We start from the raw sequence: 14,724 nt of genomic DNA, 5'->3' as shown, positions 1-14,724 counted from the left end.
CCGGCACATATTGGGATAGTAGGAAATGAAATTGCGGATAAATTAGCAAAAGAAGCGTTAAGGAAAGACTTGGTAGATATTAAGATACCTTTAGGAAGAAATGAAGTTAGATCAATAATTAATAGAGAAATAATAAGATTATGGCAACAAAGATGGGAAAGTAGCAGTACAGGTAGGTGGTATTATAGTATTGTAAAATCAGTAGGGAAAAAAGAATCGTGCTATGGAAGACATAGAAAGGAAGAGGTAATGATTTCTAGACTAAGGATGGGTCATACAGGGTTAAAATCAACACTGGCATTAATGGGAAAGCATGGAAATGGTATGTGTGATGAATGTGGTATTATTGAAACAGTAGAACATGTGTTTTTTAACTGTAGTAAATATGAAGAACAGCGTAGTGGTATTTTTAGTAATATAAAGAACAGGCCAGTGAGTATCATGGACCTATTGGGAAAGGGTTTGAGTGATAGACAGAGGTTTAAGGACGTGATAACATTTTTAGAGCTTACAGGTCTAGATCACAGGATCTAGAGCCTGAGGAGGAAGAGCAAGCTCAGATCATCCTGGAGATTGAGGAGCTCAGTGTGGAAGCTGGAGGAGCTGAACACGCAGCGTCAGCTGAAGCTCGGGCTCTGATACTCTGGGATGGTAAAAGTTTTTTTTTTTTTTTAAATCAGATCCATTACTCATGTGCGCAAAGTATACAGTAGGTGGCGGTAATACTCCAAAGGAGTGAACGGCCATAAAACGAGAAGAAGAAGAAGAAGAAGATGTCTCCAGGTTTTTCCGAAAATAAGCATCAGCGATGTTCATCGCATTGTTGATGCCTGGTCCCCTGCTCCGACAAGCAAGAGGGACAAGGGCTTTAAACTCTACATATCGAGTTATCTGCACAACTACAAGGGTAAGTATTTTAATCTAATGTGGTGTGCCGGCAGATAGCGGCTAAGCTAGTTAGCCACGTGTTCATTTTTAATGTAACGTTAGTATAGAAGCTTGTTTTTTCTTAGTTTTAAAGCAGACTGTTTGTTAATTTTTGTGATAATTGTAATATCAATTGTATTAACTTGCTCTCCTCTCAGTTTCTAATAAAGATCAGGGCACAGGTGAAGTCACTGTCAGGGCATTGTGCTACAGGTCCATGAGAAAAGCAGAGAAACCTCACAGTTTGAGTGTCTGGTGAAGCTAGAATTGATAAGACAGCAGTTATAGGCTTGTTACTTTAATAGCCCGATGTTCCTGGGGGCTCGGCTAAGGTTATTCATGTTTAATGTAACTCAAATCAAATGAAAATTGTTATTGTAGGCAGGTAAGTTACCCTAGCTGGTCCCCTCTGTGTAAAATTAGTTCTTATTCAAGTTTTCAACTCAGTCATTCGTTTTAGATGCAATCTTGTGTTATAAGTGTTAGGCTATCATGATTATACAGTGAGCAAGCTATATAAATAAGTATTTAATATAATAAAAGTGTAGAGCAACAACCTAGGATGTAAGGTAAAGGCTGAATATTGTAGATTTATTACAATATGTTGCATGTTTGAATTAAAATACCTGTGGATATGCAGGAGCACACACTCTACAAAGGCCTGACTGGAGATTTGCCTGATCTATCCGTCCTTCAGGTGAGTAGGGATATAACAATAGCAAATTTCACTGTACAGTATGATATATCAACCAAAATCTGTATACCAATATTTCATTATTTTCTTTTTCCTCCCCTTTTACAAACAAATATTCTGCTCAAACTGTCTGCTACCTCAATAACTGCTATGTGCATAGAACACTATCTCATAGTATGTTATGTTTACATTTTTAGAAACTGTCATCTTTTTGCACTACTGAGTACTGGTCGGCGCTGCACTGTGTCTATTGTCCTGTTCATTGTCAGTAATTTGTTGTACTGTCCCGTACTTTGCACATGTTTGCACGTGCACTTTATATAGGTATATATAGGTATTTTATATAGGTATTTTATTTCGTTGTGTTGTCTCATGTGGTCCTGTGTTGGTCCTTTGTTGTTTTTATGTAGCACCGTGGTCCTGGAGGAACGTTGTCTCGTTTTGCTGTGTACTGTACTAACTGTATATGGTTGAAACGACAATAAAAACCACTTGACTTGACTTGACTTGCTTCAAAGAAAAAAAAAGAAATTTAATTGATGTTCTCATAAGGGTCCTTCATTATGAACTTGTATGCCATGCATAACATACTGTGGATAGAAATTACAGGGAAAGTTACTGGTATGATAATTGTGGTTATATTATATTACTATTATATTTAGTGTATTGCTAATCAATATATTGTTACTTCCCAGGTGACAGCGGCTCACTTATAGAGCAGGTGAAGCAAGTTGGGACAATGTTGAAGACGTTTGCTCGTACTGGGCAATCAGTTACAACTTGCAAATAACACCTGTGGTTGTTGGTTTAATTCCCACTGGGGCCACCTGTACATGTAGTAGACCTAGATATAAATGTCATAGTTTAGTAGTTGAAGGACCAGGACTGACTACTATTTTATTCTGGGAACCCCTGTAGGTGCAGATCAGACCCTAATGCTGCGACGTCTTGGAGAGTTTGGCGTTGCTTGACAACAGTTTGAGGCAGGATAAAAGCTCCAGCAACGATTTGTAAGTGTGCCGATTTCGTTTATAACGCCATAGGGTAATCTAAAAAGTAAAATTAAGATCGTACACTGCATATTCTACAGTCTGAATCCACAGCCTGTCACATTTTAAATGTATGAGAAGCTTCAGAGAAATGTAATTTGTAATTTCAGCTTCGTTTTTTGGCAATCAAATGTGGGAGGGACCTAAAGACAACCGTGTGGCGAATGCTTCAGAGTATCTTCTCTAATCACCTTTCCATCGATACAACCTGGTCTGGTGTAGGGGATAAAGCATGGTTTAGAAACATGTTCCTGAAGACCAATGTTCAAAGTAAGTTGGATATTTTTTTTTATATTTAAGTAGATGTGTATGACCTTATGCCATTCAAATGGAATGACAGATCTTTATTTTCTACAGGAGCCATCCAGAAGAACCCGGCAACCCAGGATGCCACTGATGAGGCGATCCAGGTTAACGTTACGCGTTACCTGAAAGGAGCATCTGAACGTGAAGGTGGAAAAAGGCGCCGCACAGCCGACCCCTTAAACCTAGGCTGACTACTGACACCCCAGCATCACTGACAACTGGAACCCTTTTTTTATCCTGCAGTCAGTAACATCAAGACCCCTAAAAAAGCCTGCTAAAAGTGTCAGACTACACTCACCCAATCCACACTGTTCGCTGTGGAAATTGCTCTTTTTTTTTTCTCTCTCTCTCGTGACCCTGCCTTGAGGGCAGCTCCTTGGATGAATATGGGATGGTTTGTCCTTTTATACAGGCGCACGAGGAATCACTGAAGATATGCCAATTTGCACTGCCTCATTCTGGAGGTCGGAGAAAACCGGTGATTCTTAGCCCACTACGCCACGCAGACCCCAACCACTCCAGACATTTTGATTGGCTGTGTTCTCTACAGCCAGATTTTCTGCTGTTAATTGTATATGTTCCCACTTGTTGTCAAGTGTAAGTTGAATGTCAAAATTTATATTATACCTGTTATCCTGCACATTCTTTTATACCAAAGATCTCAATTATTTCATATACAATTTGCTGCTTATTTCATTGTTACAGTGCTTAACTATTCTATTTTTAAATATAGCTTGTAAATTCTTGATTATACATCTAATACTTGATATCTGCACATTATCTGGTATCAAATATTCTACTTACCGTGACTTTGGCTTATTTCATTCCGTCAGTGCTTAACGATTCTGTTATAGTTTGTAAATTCTATTTCATACCTCTGATACTTGATATTGCACATTAACTAGTACCAAAAATTCTACTTTCATTCCGTCACAGTGCTTAACTGTTATTCTATTAAAAATAGCTTGGGAATACTATTTCATACCTCTGATACTTGATATTGCACATTAACTAGTACCAAAAATTCTACTTTCATTCCGTCACAGTGCTTAACTGTTATTCTATTAAAAATAGCTTGGGAATACTATTTCATACCTCTGATACTTGATATTGCACATAAGAACCTTGCCATTTTTGGGGATTTCCGACTGGATTTGGCCTACCCAAATTAAAAAGCTTCCCATTCCCACATACTTTGGCCTAAATACACAGTTTTGGTGTCATTTTACAGGAAACCCTTTGAAGTTGCATAAAACACTGCTAAAAATTAAAAAAAGTTAAATATATGTTGTCTGAACAGTAATAACCCTCCTAAAAAAAGAGGCGCTTTTTGATTTTTTTTATATAAATTCATTTTTGAAAGTGTATAACTCAAGCCCTGTAAACCCTAGCAGCAAGCAGACAGTTTTGGCTGTTTCCACTAGATGTCAGCAAATACCTGAAAAAGGAATTTTGTCTCTATCATGTTTTATTTAATATCTATTTCAATTTATTTGAAGGGAGGAATATTACCTTTTTTTGGTGTACTTTCCGCCTACCCACATCTAAAGTCTCCCCATACCCATATACAGTGCTATAAATGCAAAATCCCAGTGTAATTTTACAGAAAACCCTTTGTCATTACATAAAACACTGTTGAAAGTGGTAAATATGCGCTCAGGTGTCTGGTGAGGCAGCGTCTGTGTGTTTTGGGCACGTAACCTACCCAGTGATCACTTCACAGTCTGGATGCAATATCACAGCCCCTGATTGGTCTATTTGATCTTGAGAGACATTGCCGGAAAGCGGAGGGTCTAAGCTTTACGGCAATATATGCTTTATCTGGATCGGATGTTTACATATTTTCCTGGATTGTTGAATATCATATAACATTACTTTGTGGTGTTTCTGCACTCGTGTGACATATCGAGGGATTACTTGGGCACACAACCACAGAAAACACTGAAAAACGGCTCATTTTGCAGAGAATAACCTAAGGTAAAGGATTATGTAGCATTTGTGGCTAACTGTGCTGTCTAGTGCGAGTAGCACGGCAAATATTCAATAATTTCACTTGTATGATTGTATACTTCATGATTCATTCGAAGTGTATTAGATATGTGATTATACCTCAATAAAAAGACTTATTGGAACTTCTTACTGGCAATGAGAGCTTTCATTTGATACATGGTTTGTACATGTGCGTCATATTTGAGCGATATGAGACATATGTATTCAAAAACGCACATAATTATGACACGACTTTTGATGGGTGGAACTATGTAATTTATTGTAAATAAGTTACTTAGTGTAAAACAAATGCCGAAGTGATGCATATCTCAAGAAAGTAGACATTCTAAGCTTTCAAATGGTACCAGATATGAGCTCATAACTCCTCCGCATACATTTAAAATTGGAAGTAGATTATTACTGACGTAATTTTAAATCCCGGAACCGGGATCATGGATTTTAAGATGTCTAGTACCAAAAATTCTACTTTCATTCCGTCACAGTGCTTAACTGTTATTCTATTAAAAATAGCTTGGGAATACTATTTCATACCTCTGATACTTGATATTGCACATTACCTGGTACCAAATATTCTACGTAATTCCGTCACAGTGCTTAACTGTTATTCTATTGTTAAATATAGCTTGTAAATCCTTGTGCCACAGGTCAGCATTGCAGTTATAATGGTATATTCTACTCCAGAGCTTTACTCTAAATTATTACCACTTATGACTTGTAAATATGATGTTATAGTTATTTGGTACCAAATAAGGATACCAAATATCCTAATTGCTTATGTTTACTGGTAATTCTTTTCATCCCAGAGCTGACCTCTTTATATTATTAACAATTATTGTAAGTGTTAAAATAGTGTTTTTTACTAAAGTGTTTTTTTTTTTACCAAAATTTAATTGGAAACCTACATGTTCTTTGTGTTTGTATTTTTCTGTTATTTATATTTCAGTGATCTGACATCTTGTTTCAATGGCAGTTTCTGTACTTTGAAATGTGGAATTAAAACGCCAAATGGAAATTTGTCTGGTTTGAGCAATCATTATTCTAGATAAACTGCATGCTATAAATATATATAAAAAAAAATATATATATATATATATATATATATATATATATATATATATATATACACAATAAGCGGCGGCAGATCGCTCGAAAATAGCGTTTGCCTCGATGTCCCACGGAAGGTCCACCTTCGATATAACGGCGGCGGAACGGCGGATGGCCAGCGGGCCGGCCGCGGAACGAATGCGGTAGGAAGGCGGCTGCCGCTTTTAAAAAGCGGTTGCCGCCGGCGGTGTGCCGTCAAACGTGTTTGCGATATCTGCCGCTTCTACTGCCTCCGGAGCACCGCCAGCGGCCCGCCGACTCATTGCTATCTGGGATATAGCTCTTTGTGCATGTAAAAGGTCTGCAAAGTTACAAAGCTACATGAAACGGCCGATTTGTAGTCCAGTCATTTCTTCCATTAAGTATCTATTTCACTATATAACATATTTGCATAATACCCGCCTAGGGCTACTATGGCCCGCACTCAAACAAACATAGTTATAGCAGAGGCTGGGATGAGCGTTGCTGCCATGTCAAGAGGATGCTGTTTTCTTCACTGTGAAAGGAAAAACTATTTGTTTGGACTTCCAAAGGTAGACTAATTGAAGAATCAGTGGTTCAAATGTATTTGAATATTCAGCAGTTCAACCACATACAATGCTGGATTTTCAAGACGGTTACTCCTGAAAGATGGTGCAGTTCCCACTTTGTTGGGACAATCAGGCACTTCAGGATCACAAACTGTAAGTATGCTTGATTATTTGTGGATTTGTCTGCTACCGAGAGTTCAAATGCGGAGTTGTGTGTTGTAGCTTTGGTGTACACCCAGTGCACAGCTGTAGGCCTATTCTAACCTGCTATCTAATGTTATTGTGTTGAAATAGATTTGCTAATCAGCTGCGGGCTTACCTTTACCTACAATGGTGTAGAATTATGCAGATTGTTTGTTGTTCTTCCTATCATGAATAGTGATCAAGTGTGGAGAATATAATTACAAGCTGTAATGTTACAGCCGCTATCGGTAGTCCACAGCTAACTTGCTCACAAACTCTCTAATTCCCCCGGTAATGTCCAATCGGAAGTAAGCCTCTGTTCTCCGTTCATATCTCGGGTGAAAAAAGTTTGGCTACACCCATTCCAGCAAAAGATGACTAACTTAGATACAAAATGTGTCTTTTACTTTTACAACAATCAACAGCTACAAAATTCAAACTTGCCACTGTGAAACGTCCTGCTCAAGTCATGCTTGTGAAGGTGGTTCGGGTCGATCAGCTTGTTCTTCCAAACTTTCACTATTTCATTCATTATCGGACTCTGGCTAGAGCTGGTACGGCAAAAAACGACGGCACAGTTACCAGAGATACAGTAGAGTTTACAGCTGCTCAAGAATTTCGGGAGCTGAAATTCGGTTATGGTAAGGGGCTTTACATTTCCAACTCATGCTCTCGATTATGAGGTGAAACTAACAGATAGAGGCGAACACATGTCAAATATACCACCTAAACCTCCTGAAATTGTGGAGGGAGGTGGTTCCTGTGACATTGGCAATGGTAGTTCTGGAGAGGGCGGAGTTTGGGCCAGAGGTGAACATAAAGGCCAATCATGTCACCCTGGAGACCACCTGTCACCGTCTCAAGTCATAGAGGTTGCCAAGTTGCAGAAAGCAATTTCAGATGTGTTCTTGTTTCTGCCTGGTCGTACAAACCTCATACAGCCCGGGGTAGTGGTACGCAGTCATTCCTACCGGTTTCCCGAGCACAAGAAAAAAGTAGTTCGGGAACAATTAGATGCAATGCTTGATATAATCCCACAGCGATTGGTCCAGCCTGGTCATTCTTGTCCCTAAGAGCGGCAGGGCAGTTCGGTTCTGCATGGATTACAGAAAAGTCAATGCGGTGTCTAAATTTGATGCATACCAATGCCTCATATTGATGAACTGCTCGATCAGTTGGGCACAGCTCGCTTTTATTCGATGCTGGTTTTGACAAAGGGATATTGGCAGATCCCCTTTCCACCGATGTCCCTCAAAGAAAGTGCCTTCTCCAAACCGTTTGGCCTACACCAATTCATAACAGTTCCATTCAGTTTGTTAGGGGCCCCGGCTACGTTTCAGCGCTTTTGGACCGAGTTCTCAGCCCGCTGCTGCCTATCAGGATGACATCATCATATACATTCATGATTGGCTGCAGCATATGCAGTATCAGAGGCCTGTTCTGAGGTTGCGGCATCAAGAGGGACTCACGGAAAACCCCAAGAAGTGCGCAGTTGGACAGGTGGAGGTGCCGTATCTGGGGTTCCACTTGGGTCACGGGCAGGTGCGCCCCCAAATTGATAAGGCTGCAGTGGTTGTGGCTTCCCTGAGACGCAAAACCAAAAAGGAGGTGAGACAGAACCTGGGGCTGGCTGGCTATTATAGAAGTTTTTGCCTAATTATTCGGACGTCACCAGCCTGCTTACTGATCTCACAAAAAGGAAGCTCCAGACCCGGTCCAGTGGACGTAGCATTGTCAAAAGGCATTCACACAGGTGAAAGCTGCACTTACATGTACCTAATTTCTCTCTCCCATTTGTTTTACAGACGGATACTTCGGACAGAGGGCGGTGCTCTCGCAGGTGGTGGTTGAGGAGGAGCATCTGATGCTGTACATTAGTTGCAAGCTATTGCAGAGAGAGACTAAGTACAGCACCATTGAAAATTAATGTCTGGGCCTCAAATGGGATGTTCTCATCCTCCAATACTATCTGTTGGGATGGGCCTTCACCCTCTGTGTGCTGATCACACACCACTCAAGTGGCACAACCGCATGAAGGATACTAATGCGTGGATCACCCATTGGTATCTGGCTTTACAGCTTTTTGAGTTGAGTAGGGTGCAGGCCAGATGGCTCCCTGGCCTGAGTCGGGTGGTGGAGGGATGTGGAGGTGGGGGCGTGGTGGAGTGAGATTCGGAGAGAGAGAAAGCAGTAAGTGTGCACACACCTAACACCTGTTTCTATTTGCAGTGAGCAATGGGGGAGAGCAATATAAGGAGGAACCACACCAGAGAGCTAGACCTGGGAGAGAGCTACCACACACATGCCCTAACTGTGTTCCGTTTCAATTCATGTTTTGAGTTAAAGAAATAAAAGATTACTTGTTTGAGTTGAAGTCACGTTTCCCCTATTCCTCCTTGTCTCCACTAATGAAACCCATTTCATTAGGGTAAACTGCAACTTATCTCTGTATTTGGAAGCATGTTGGGCTTATTTAGAGAAAAATGTGCCGCATCTGTCAAATGCAGAATTATGCTGTGCAGGCGCAAACATACTGTCAGCTCTTGCTCCAGAAATAGAGCATGCGATTGTTGTAAAAGTCCCTTTCAAAAATCTCTCAATAAATTACTAATTAATTTACTTATTCAATTAAAACCAGTAATGTAACGGCAGGAACGTCGCCCATTATAAAAAAGTTAAAGTTAAAAAAATGTATTCGAAATTTACTTGCGTAAGAGTAAAAAGTAACCACCTTTAACTTTATGGACTGAGACAGCCCGCGGACGGGCCCTTAAATGTACAAAATAAAAGTATGCGATAAACAAAACTGCTGTGTGTACATTGGTACACATGCCACATATCTTTGGAAAGCTACATTTCTTGATTTTCTATTGATATAAACCATTTTAAGATACAATCACAACAGCAGGTACAATCTATATCTGTGTCAGACCACCAACGTATAAACAACCAATAACAAAATTTAGGCAACTCACCTATGAAGCCTCATAGTAGTCCACTGATCCATAACTTCCCGACAAAAACGGTGTTGTTTCATTGTCAAATGTCCAAACGATCAAATCAAGTAAAATGTTTAGTCCAAATCACATTATTACATCAATAAATATCCACAGACTCTTGTTGCATCATTTCAAAGCACCTGGCAGCTGTACCTAATCTTTCACATATTATCGGTAATAACTTCAGTTCAGATGTAAACATTTCCTATATCCGGTATCAAAATGGAAGCACGCACTCTGACCATTCGATTGACACCTCATTTGACCCAATAGGAGCTTCCATGTCCTGTCCAAAGCCTTCAATAGCCAACCACTGTCTGTGTCGAATGTAAGGGACTCCCCACTTTCCTTTGTTCCCTGATCAAACCAATTACATCGAAGAGTGGAAATGACTGACGCATCATATAGCCAATGAAATTCTGAAAACAGTAATATGCGGCTTTAGTGGGACGATTAGAGCACGGTTCTGGCTCGGATGGAAGTAGGATAGCCTCGGTACCTCCCTGTCGGGGCGGCTGTGGGTGACGCTAGGTGGGCGGTTGGCGCAGCTGGATTGTGACTGGAGCGATGATGGAAGGATGTAGCGTAGATTCCGGAAGTGATCCGGAAATGGAGGATGTGGATAGAGGAGGTGGTGAGAATGAAAGTGGTAAGTGGAGTGTAGTGGAAAATCGGAAAAGAAAGAAGAATTGGGGACAATCTTCAGATTCGGGCAGTGAGAAAGGAAATCTCCAGGCTAAAAGTAGGAAAGAGGAGTATAAGGTACTGTTGAAGTTTGTTGATTCGGTAAAAGCAATTAATCCGTTGAAGCTGACGAAAACATTGAAAGAAATGATTGGGACGGTTGAAAGCATTAGGACTTTGAGGGATGGCAATTTGATGTTGTTTTGTAAAGACAGTAGGCAGCAAAAATCAGCTCTTGGTGTAAAATCGATGCTTGGACATAAGGTGATATGCTCGATACCAGAAGAAAATAATTGGGTTAGAGGAGTTGTATCTGGGATTTCGACAGATGTCACAGAGGAGAAGATTAAAAAGAATATCACGGGAGCAGCGGTAAAGTTTGTTAGACGGCTCAAGTGTGTTAGAAATAATGAAAAGACAGACAGCCTCTCAGTAATGATTAACTTTGATGAAAATAAAATGCCAGAGAAAGTTTATCTAGGATGTGTAAGGTATGCGGTAAGACCATACGTTCCTCCTCCGCTAAGATGTTATAAATGTCAAAAATTCGGTCACGTAGTGGCAGTATGCAGAGGTAAACAGAAATGTGCGAGGTGTGGAGGCGAGCATGAGTATGGCAAGTGTGGGCAAGGTGTAAATCCTAAATGCTGCAATTGTGGTGGAGACCATAGTGCAGGATATGGTGGTTGTCAGGTAAGAAAAAATGCAGTCAAGGTTCAAAATGTTAAAATGACAGAAGGGATAACATACGCTGAGGCATTGAAGAAAGTAAACAGACTCCTAAAACAAATGAAACTAGGAATGAAGGAATTAATTCAAAACAACAGAGGAAAGATCGAAGAGATGAAAAGGTAGTAGTGGATGATAAAGTGGCATTTGTAGCATTTATAGCTGAAGTAGTGAACTGTTCAGCACAAACTGAAAGCAGGACTGAAAGAATCAAAATCATTATCAGAGCCGCAGAAAAGTACTTGGATCTGGGGAATGTTACTGTGGACATGATAAACGAAAGGCTTAAGATTCCAACATTAAATAGTCAAGCAGAAAATAGTCAGACAACATGTGGTGGATCTTAATGGTGTTATATATCTTACAATGGAATGCAAGAAGTTTGATTGCAAATGGACAGGAGTTTAAGAAATTTATAGAAAACCAAGAGAAAAGCCCAGATATTATATGTATACAGGAAACTTGGCTTAAATCACAATATAACTTTATAATACATGGCTATATTACTATTTGGAGGGATAGACATCAAGGGAATGGAGGTGGAGTAGCTACTTTTATAAAACAAGGAATTGGGTATAAAACAGTTGAGGTAGATAGGGAAATAGAAGTTGTGGTGGTGGAAATATGGGAAGGAACACGGTGTATTAGAATAATAAATTTTTACAATCCATGTGATAAGTTAAGAAAGGATGTTCTAGAAAGTATAGGAGGGAATGGAAGTCAAAAAAACGGTGTGGTGTGGTGATTTTAACGCTCATAGTTCAATATGGGGAAGCGCAAAAACAGATTATAATGGTGAGATCATTGATGATATGCTAGACTGGGGAAGATTAGTGTGCATTAATGATGGAAGTCATACTAGAATTGATTTGTATAAGGGAAGGCATTCAGCATTAGACTTGACAATAGTCTCTGAAAGCTTAGCGAGTAAATGTAAATGGAAAGTACTAAAACAAAGTACAATAGGAGGTGATCATTTTCCTATTTGCAGTAAAGTTGGAGTAGATATAGAACAAAGAGTGGGGGAAAAAATGCTTAGGTGGAGGTTCAAGTCAGCGAATTGGGATAAGTATAAGGAGATATGTGAAAGCAAAATGAAGGAAATAAGTAAATGTATAGAAGATGTTGATGTTTTTAATAAGGAAATATGCAAGGTTCTTCAGAGTACAGCTGAAGAAGTAATAGGTAAGAGGAAGGCAGGCAGCAGGAGGAAAGCTATGCCATGGTGGAATGAGGAATGTAGTGAGGCAATAAAAAGGAGAAATAAAGAACTCAAGAGGGTAAGAAGGTCACTTAATTTTAACGATTTAGTTAGCTATAAAAGGGCACAAGCTATAGTGAGAAGAGTTATTCGGACGTCTAAAAGAAATTATTGGAGGGAATTTTGTAATAGAATAGGGGAAGACATTGAAATAAGTGAGTTATGGAATATGACACGAAAGATGGGCGGGATACAAAGAGATTACAACATACCTGTACTAGAATATAATAATAGACAATTTATATCTGAAACTGGTAAAGCAGAGGTGTTTGCAGAAACATTTGTTAAAGTTCATAGTAATTCAAATTTATCAGAGGATGTTAGGAAAACTAGGGACAAGATATTAAGTAAATATCCTAATTTATTGGAGGAAAAAGGACCTTCGGGTAGTACGTTGGATTCAGAATTCACCTTGTATGAATTGAAAAAAGCACTTACGCAAACATCTCCAGGCAGAGATGATATTTGTTATGAGATGGTAAAACAATTATCAGAGATAGAATTAGAGACAATTTTGAGGCTTTTTAATAAGGTTTGGGAGTCAGGAAAGTTACCAATTGACCGGAAACATGGGGTCATAGTGCCTATTCCAAAACCAGCCAAATAATTATAGACCTATAGCTTTAACATCTAATTTATGCAAAATAATGGAGCGTATGGTTATGAGTAGATTGGTATATGTCATTGAAAGGGATGATATCTTATCACCTTGCCAAAGTGGATTTAGGAAAGGACGAAATACAATGGACTCAGTACTGTGTCTGGAATCTGAAATAAGAAAGGCTCAGGTAAATAAAGAAGCTTTAGTTGGGGTATTTTTTGATGTCGAAAAGGCATATGACATGATGTGGAAAGAGGGACTTTTAATTAAGTTAGAAAAAATGGAAATTAAAGGAAGAATGTATAACTGGATCAGGGATTTCCTGTTTAACAGAACTATACAAGTAAGAGTAAGTAATGCTTTTTCTCAGATACACACAATAGAGAATGGAACACCTCAGGGAAGCGTAAGCAGTCCAATTCTGTTTAATATTATGATTAACGACATCTTTACAAAGGTTGATAGGGGCATTGGAAGATCTTTATATGCAGATGATGGAGCGCTGTGGAAAAGAGGGCGTAATGTAAAGTATGTGGAAAGATGTTTGCAGAATGCTGTTAAAATGGTAGAAAACTGGGCAAATGAATGGGGATTTCGGTTTTCAGTAGATAAGACTCAGGTAATTTGTTTTGCAAAAAGGAAAAGTAACCTTACTATTAATATTAAATTGTATGGACAAGAAGTGAAGCAAACAGCAGTTGTGAGGTTTCTAGGTATATGGATGGATATGAAACTGAATTTTAGTATACATATCCAGAAACTGGTTGACAAATGCAAAAAAGCATTAAATATCATGAGGTGTCTAGCAGGAGTTGATTGGGGAGCATGTCGCCAGTCACTTAAAATAATATATTGTGCTCTAATAAGATCGGCAATAGATTATGGCAGTATGGTATATGGCAGTGCATCCAAAACACAACTCGTAAAACTAGAGGCAATTCAGTCACAAGCTATGCGAATTTGTTGTGGAGCGTTTAGATCCTCCCCAATATCAGCAGTGCAAGTAGAGATGGGTGTAATGCCTCTAGTAATTCGTAGGCTCAAGTTAAAGATGAGGTATTTTATAAGCATAAAGGGACATGCGGACAGTCACCCAGTTAAAATGGTGTTGGAGGACTGTTGGGAATATGGATATAAAAAGTTATCAAGTTTTGGATGGAAGGCTAGTGAGGAAGCCCGGAGAATGGGATTAAGTGATTTCAATGTTGCCCCTACTGTGGCTAGGTCAGCAATTCCTCCTTGGTTGTTCCCAATGCCTTTGATTGATATCCAATTGCTTAAAGAAAAGCATAAGGATAGAAATGGATTAGAAAATCTCGGTATACAGCAATACATAGATCAAACTTACTATAGTGCAGTGCAAATATATACTGATGGTTCAAAAGACCCAGAATTTGGGAAAACAGCAGTAGCGGTATATATTCCACTTTTTAACATTAGAATGTCCAAAAGAACATCAGATCATATTTCGGTATTCACTGCAGAAATAACAGCAATATGTCTAGCACTTCAGTGGATAGAAGAAATACAACCAACAAGGGCAGTGATTTGTACAGATTCTCTATCAGCTCTAAATAGTTTGGAAAGTGGAACATCATCAGCAAGGCAAGACATGATAATTGAAGTAATGCAGAGTCTTTACAGAGC

General features: G+C 39.2%; 1 long non-coding RNA gene across 1 annotated transcript; it reads left to right on the top strand.

The window, feature by feature from the left end:
• The first annotated feature begins 2,487 nt into the window (after positions 1–2,487).
• On the top strand, positions 2,488–3,158 carry LOC127621694 (uncharacterized). Its single transcript, XR_007967890.1, has 3 exons — positions 2,488–2,631; positions 2,781–2,940; positions 3,028–3,158. It is a non-coding gene; the product is annotated as an uncharacterized LOC127621694 (long non-coding RNA).
• The last annotated feature ends 11,566 nt before the right edge of the window (positions 3,159–14,724 follow it).

Source organism: Xyrauchen texanus, chromosome 28 (assembly GCF_025860055.1).
Source record: "Xyrauchen texanus isolate HMW12.3.18 chromosome 28, RBS_HiC_50CHRs, whole genome shotgun sequence".
NCBI lineage: Eukaryota > Metazoa > Chordata > Actinopteri > Cypriniformes > Catostomidae > Xyrauchen > Xyrauchen texanus.
Note: the sequence above shows the minus strand (reverse complement) of the source record. Positions and strands in the feature narration are given on the sequence as shown.